General features: G+C 41.2%; 1 pseudogene; it reads right to left on the bottom strand.

Annotated features, from left to right (window-relative positions):
* Positions 1–1172: 1172 nt before the first annotated feature.
* On the bottom strand, positions 1173–4442 carry LOC148037964 (uncharacterized; annotated as a pseudogene).
* Between the last annotated feature and the right edge of the window lie 1795 nt (positions 4443–6237).

Raw genomic sequence — 6237 nt, 5'->3', positions numbered from 1 at the left:
GTGAAGCTGTTCATTTTTGTTGAAACTCACACAAACACAACCCTACATGTCGTCGATCGGAAGGTCAAGCAGAACACATATACACATATGTGTACGAAAAAGTGACTCGAATAATCCCTGTTGAGAGGATCAAGGTGTTGGGACATTATGAAAAGAACAAGTATCAAAGGAAAGGATACCCTAATCTTCCTATGACCTATCAATTCCTGAAAATCCATGACCCCAATCCATACTATTACTGAGTTCCCGTAGCTGAATGTAACACAATCTTATTCTCCTCGAACTGATGTACCAGCTTGTTTCAATTTTCCAAAAATGATTGTACTCGAAAGGGCTATGCCCATATGAATGAAATAGACTTTTTTTATGAATGATTGCCTTGACTATGAGTATTGATAAAGAAGATAAGTGATTAGGTCACTTGGCTGAAAGCTGAATTGGCCATGTAATGCAATGTGAGATTCCTACTGGGTGGAAAGTCAACTTCGGTCAGATCCAAGGTTATGAACCTAGGTATCCATGAGTGTTTGCTCAGAATGGATTGGCTTAAACCTAATGATGCTCACATTCATTGTGGAAAGGGCCAAGTTTCCTTTCGAAATTGTGAAGGGGAATTGGTCACAACTCAAGGTAAGCCAAGAATTCAACTGGCCAAAGCATCCTGGATAGTAAAAGGAGTTAGAAAAGGGCTACCTATCACTACAACACAATGCCGCCATACACGCGTCCATTACACGCGAAAAGTTACGGGTGCGTGTATGGTCGTTTATACTTACAGCAATATCGAGCGCGTGTATACATGCATGTAACAGCGCGTGTATATGCGCCAAGTTACGAGCGCGTGTATGGTCGTGTATAGTTACAGCAGTATCAGGCGCGTGTATAATTGCATGTGAGGGCGCGTGTATTTGCGCGTTAAGTCTGTCATAATACACGCTCTGTTACACACGACACAGAGCCTAACTACAGAAATCCATTTCTTTTCAAAACAGAAAACCATTAAGTTTTAAAAATGTCATTGTGCATTGCAGTGTTTACAAACCATTACAAAATCCCACTACATGCACTTACAACAACGTAATATATTGAAAAATATATCTTCATATGGTTATTGAAAGACAAAGTATACAATAGAAATGTCATGAATTTGGAACAATACAGTGATGGATTGGTTAGGGTTTGATCTCATCTTCAATAAGATCCATCCTTGCCAAACGATCAACATCAATATCCATTTGATCAATTTGTAAGGCTACGATTAAATTTATTCTACTATCGCTATTTTGCCCATTGATAATGGTACCGATGCCTTGATCATTCTCATCATCATCACCATCATCCTCAATGGAAGGGTCATCCTCATGATCATGAGAAATGGCACGCTCATCCTCATTATCATGATCATCTACATTGGCATGTTCGACATCATCTTCTTTGCGGCTTGCCACATCCTCCATATGCTCCATATCAGTGAATGTATTATACATTACTTTGGAACGTGGTGCAATAGGGATGACATACCACCATTTACTGTCATGCACCATTGGCAGATAGATAACCTGCTCAAATACACATAATTCATTAATTAATTAGCATATCAAAAGTCAAGGGGTGCGCGAGCTTAGATATATATGTACATGAAACACATTTGTAAAAAAATGCATACCTGCTCACATTGTTGTGGCAATACGAGCCTATCTTTCTTTGTTTGCCAAAACTTTGTAGAGTCAATAGTTACATAGCCACTTGCATGGCGTTTTATCGTTGCGTTAGGCCCTTTTTCCACCACGTTCATTTGCCATTTGACATCCAAAACATACACAAAGAAGCGGCGAAAGTCAAGTCTGTATATGTCTTGGATTGTGCCACAATAATCATCCATTTTTCCATTGGCTCCCTCAAAGCTACTAATGACACCGCAATCTTGTGTATTCCTCTTTTCATCTATTCTTTGTGTTCAAAAATGCTTGCCTTCACACCATATAGCATTGAACATAGTGCACTGGACCAAAATATAAGCAATATCTATTTAACCAATTAATGTGAATAAATATGAAAAGCCAATCACTTACAAAGAATGCAAATTTACATTTGTTCTATGTACCTTTAACATGCATCCTCGTGCATACTCCCATTCTTCCGCCGTGATATGCAGCCCCTCATCTCTCTCTGCTCTCTCCATTTCCTCATGCAACCAATCAACATGAATATCATTCGGAAGTGTTGCTAGATGCTTAGGGTACGCCTTACGAGAGCCATGTTGCCTCCGAAAGAGAGCTCTGTCTGCTTGCCTTTTTGTCTTTGCATCCTCGTATCTTGTAACCCATCTGCTCATCACATCACTATTAAGGATGCAAGTGAAATTAAGATCATCAATCAATGTTCTCTCAATTACTTTGCTCTGTCCTTTTCCTTGAGGCACAATAGACGTCATCCTCAAGTCCTCTTCATTGCTCCATAGTCGCGGCAAAGAGCTATCCACCTGATCAAGAAATTCTGATATATATACAAGAGACTCTTGTATCAACCAACCCTTAGCCATGCTTCCTTCGGGCCTTGCACTTTGCCTCACAAAGTCTTTTAAGGTCTTCATGAAGCGCTCTAGGAAGAACATCCAACGGGCATGCACAGTGCCACATAAAGCAATTTCATCCACTAAATGCACAATGAGATGTAGTTGACTTGTGAGAATGGTTCGCGGAAAAGTCTCCTCTACCATACAAACCACCTCCACTGCCATAACACGCGCATCATCCAATGTGGCTGGATCAATTGCTTTGGAACTAACATATCTGAAAAATAAATGCACAGTACGTTATACCTCATGCACATTCATTTTGCAAGGTATAATGAAGGGTGATCTTACATGGGATTTACATACCTCACAAGCTCGCCCATCTTATAAATACATCTTTTCAAACTCCTGTCTGCACAATGGTCGATGCTAGTAGGTAGTATGAACTGCGCACATAAGAGCACATGTATATTTGGGTTAGGGCATTACAAAATTTAATTTCAACCTACAATAATTGGAAAACACTTACTTGGAGCATCTTGTGCCAATCGTGGGACTTCAACCCATGTAGTTGCTCAACCCCTCTTTTCTTAGTGGTTGTAAACGCTCCCTTCAACGATCTCATGCATCCAGTGGGAGTACGCAAAGTGGTGATGGCTTGCTTTACCTGCTTCTCCTCCTTCTTTGATATAATCCAGGGAGCAGGCGGAAGACGAACGTGCCCACCCTCCTCTCGTGGCCAAGCTTGACGCATACGTCCTGCGACCTGCAAGTCCTCCCGTACGCTAACATTGTCTCTTTTACCAATAACATGTTCCCAAATACTAGATCCCACATTCTTGAAGATGTGCATGGGATCAAGAAGATGGTTGATCTTGAGATGGGTCCAATATGGTAGCCGGAAAAAAATGGAGTACCTACACAAGGGATTGCAGACTGTCATCTTTATTCCAACTTTAGAGACTACACAAAACAAGATTGAAAACAATGGAGATGTACCTGTTCATGCCATCTGGAGGAAGAACATTTGAAGACTCCCAAATACGCTTCCAATCTTTTGCACGAAGTGTCTGTGGATGAATGTTCCTCTTACTAGGAGCATATTTAGGGAGATCTGATGGGAGAAATCGATGATGATTATCGAATATGGTCTTACACAAACCATCAGCATACTCATGTACCAATGAAGGGCCACATATAGGACATGCATGTTTACCCGATGTCCTCAAACCTGTTAAAATAAAAAAAAAGTTAGAATAATAAAGTCAATAGTTATAATTGATATAGCTAGTAGTATTAGAGTCGGGAGGTAGTTAGAATTCTTACCAGAACAATCACTGTATCCTGGAAAGTCATGCATTGTCCACATCAACACTGCTTTTAAGTCGAAGTGTCGAGAGGAGGGAGGCCTACTAATGTCCACTACCGCAACACCTCTCCATAGTTCCTCCAACTCATCAATCAATGGTTCAAGATAAACATCCATATGCTTGACTTTATGTTTCCCTGGAATCAGAAGGGATAACATAAGATGTCCCTTCTTGATCGCCATTGATGGTGGAAGGTTGTAATTCACCAACACAACCGGCCACACGCTGTATGCGGTGCTCTTGAAACCAAACGGATTCACTCCATCCATACCTAGGCCAAGTCTCAAGTTTCTGGGCTCTGTTTTAAAGCTGGGCCACTCATCTTCAATATGCTTCCAAGCAGGAGTGTCTGCAGGAATTCTCCACATGCCATCATCCGATCGATGCGAGGAATGCCATGACATGAGCTCTGCTATGGATTTGCACTTGAACATGTGTTTGATGCGAGGAATTATAGGAAAGTGTCGCAAGACTTTACGAGGTACATCAAAACTCTTCACATCTGTTCTATACCTTGCTTCACCACAAGTGGGACACTGTCGAGCCTCCTTATGCATCCCAAGAAAGAGAATGCAATCATTGACGCATGCATGTATGCGATCATAATCCAATCCTCCAAGAGATGTCACATAGCGCCTCGCTTTGTCTCTTGAGGTGGGTAGTCTATTCCCCTTTGGAAGCATGTTTGATAATAGCCTGCATCCAATATCATCAATTAGCCCATAACCCTAAACCCTATACTATAAACCAAAAACCACTAACTCAAATTTGCAAGTTACAATGCTTACTTCAATAATGCGTCAAGACTTGCATTGCTCCATCCATAAACTGTTTGTATATTGAGCAGTTGAAGTGAAGCACGTAAAATAGAGAATGTGCACCCTTCAAAAACCGGTGTCGATGAAGCGTTGTAGAGATGCTCTTGTTCCATATCATTGTCGTCCACACCTTTGCAATCATCCCTAAAAAGATTCCGCACCATGTCATCAAACACTTCCTCTTCCACAACTTCGTGGGGTGCAGGGCTATTGTCATCCCTTTCCCACTCATCTCCGACAACAGATCCCGAAGCTCCAGCATCATCTCGTCGACGCTTTGCATGCTCTCGCCGTGCGTATGGCACCATGTTAGGGTGTGGTACTGCATCCTGCTTCAATCACAGTATATATATTACAACGCGCTCCATTAATTTGCACACCATGAGTTATTTTAATACTTTCAATTCACATCTTCTCACCTCTAAACCTGTTTGAATCCATTCTCCATACATCAAGATGTGATTCAATGTAATTCGACGCGCTCGTACAATGCACCCTTGACATCGATTACACGTACACTTGATCCTTTGTGCCAGTCACACGTCGCGATCACGATGACGCATTGTCTCATCCTCACCAGAACTGCTTGAAGAGGATGATGACATGCTATGTCCAAAATAACCAATACAGAAGTAGGATCAGTTTTTAGTGAAATCATACACATCCTATGCACAAAACAATGGATACACAAGAACAATCAGTTTTAAAAAAAAGTATAAACAGTCTCTGTGTCGCGTGTACAGGCGCGTGCTTTTTGCGTTTACCTACCGCGCGCGTCGCTTTCTTTCTTTCAAAAGCCCTCTTTCAAAACACTTCTTCTTCTTCTTTCTTTGTCGCTACAGTACCTCTGCCTCCAGCTCTTCCAAACCCCCGAACCTGCCTCTTCCAACCAGCCTTCTCCCTCTTGGACTACCCAAAAGAAGCAAAGGGTGCAGACAACACAGAAAGGGAGAGAGAAGCAAGAATCAACGAACTCACTTTTCAAAGACTTTTCAAAGAGGTTGGTTGTCGTCTGTTTGTTTTGGCAAATCTGTCGCTTTCTTTCTTTCCACCCGTGCTATGTGTACTTGAAAGCGACAGAGGATAGAATTCACACACATTGTATATGTGCTTAACTATTTATTTCTTGACAAACGACATCCGTCAAGATAGAGGAAAGAGAGAAGAAGGAACCCTTGTGTATGTGTTTAGTCATTTCTCCCTTGATGGACAATGTCTGTCAAGATAGAGGAAAGAGTTTTTGTTTTTCATGAATTTCGTCACTAATTCGAAATGAACTTCTTCTTTTGGCTTATGATCTTCTACTAATTCGATGTTTGGTATTGTAAGAGATATGTTTATTTTCTAGAATGGTAGATATATGTTGTAGGTTATATATTGTAGGAGATATATTGAGGAGATATATTGTAGGAGATATGTTTATTTTTTATATGCATGTTTTGCTTGGTTCATTGAGGCAGAATTTCGACGCTTTGCAGATTCTTCATGGATCCAGGCTCTTCCTCCGATCCGTTGGCATACGCCACTTGGATGA

This window comes from Lygodium microphyllum, chromosome 4 (genome assembly GCF_053477565.2).
Source record: "Lygodium microphyllum isolate KBCC chromosome 4, Lygodium_microphyllum_v1.1.10, whole genome shotgun sequence".
Lineage (NCBI taxonomy): Eukaryota > Viridiplantae > Streptophyta > Polypodiopsida > Schizaeales > Lygodiaceae > Lygodium > Lygodium microphyllum.
Note: the sequence above shows the minus strand (reverse complement) of the source record. Positions and strands in the feature narration are given on the sequence as shown.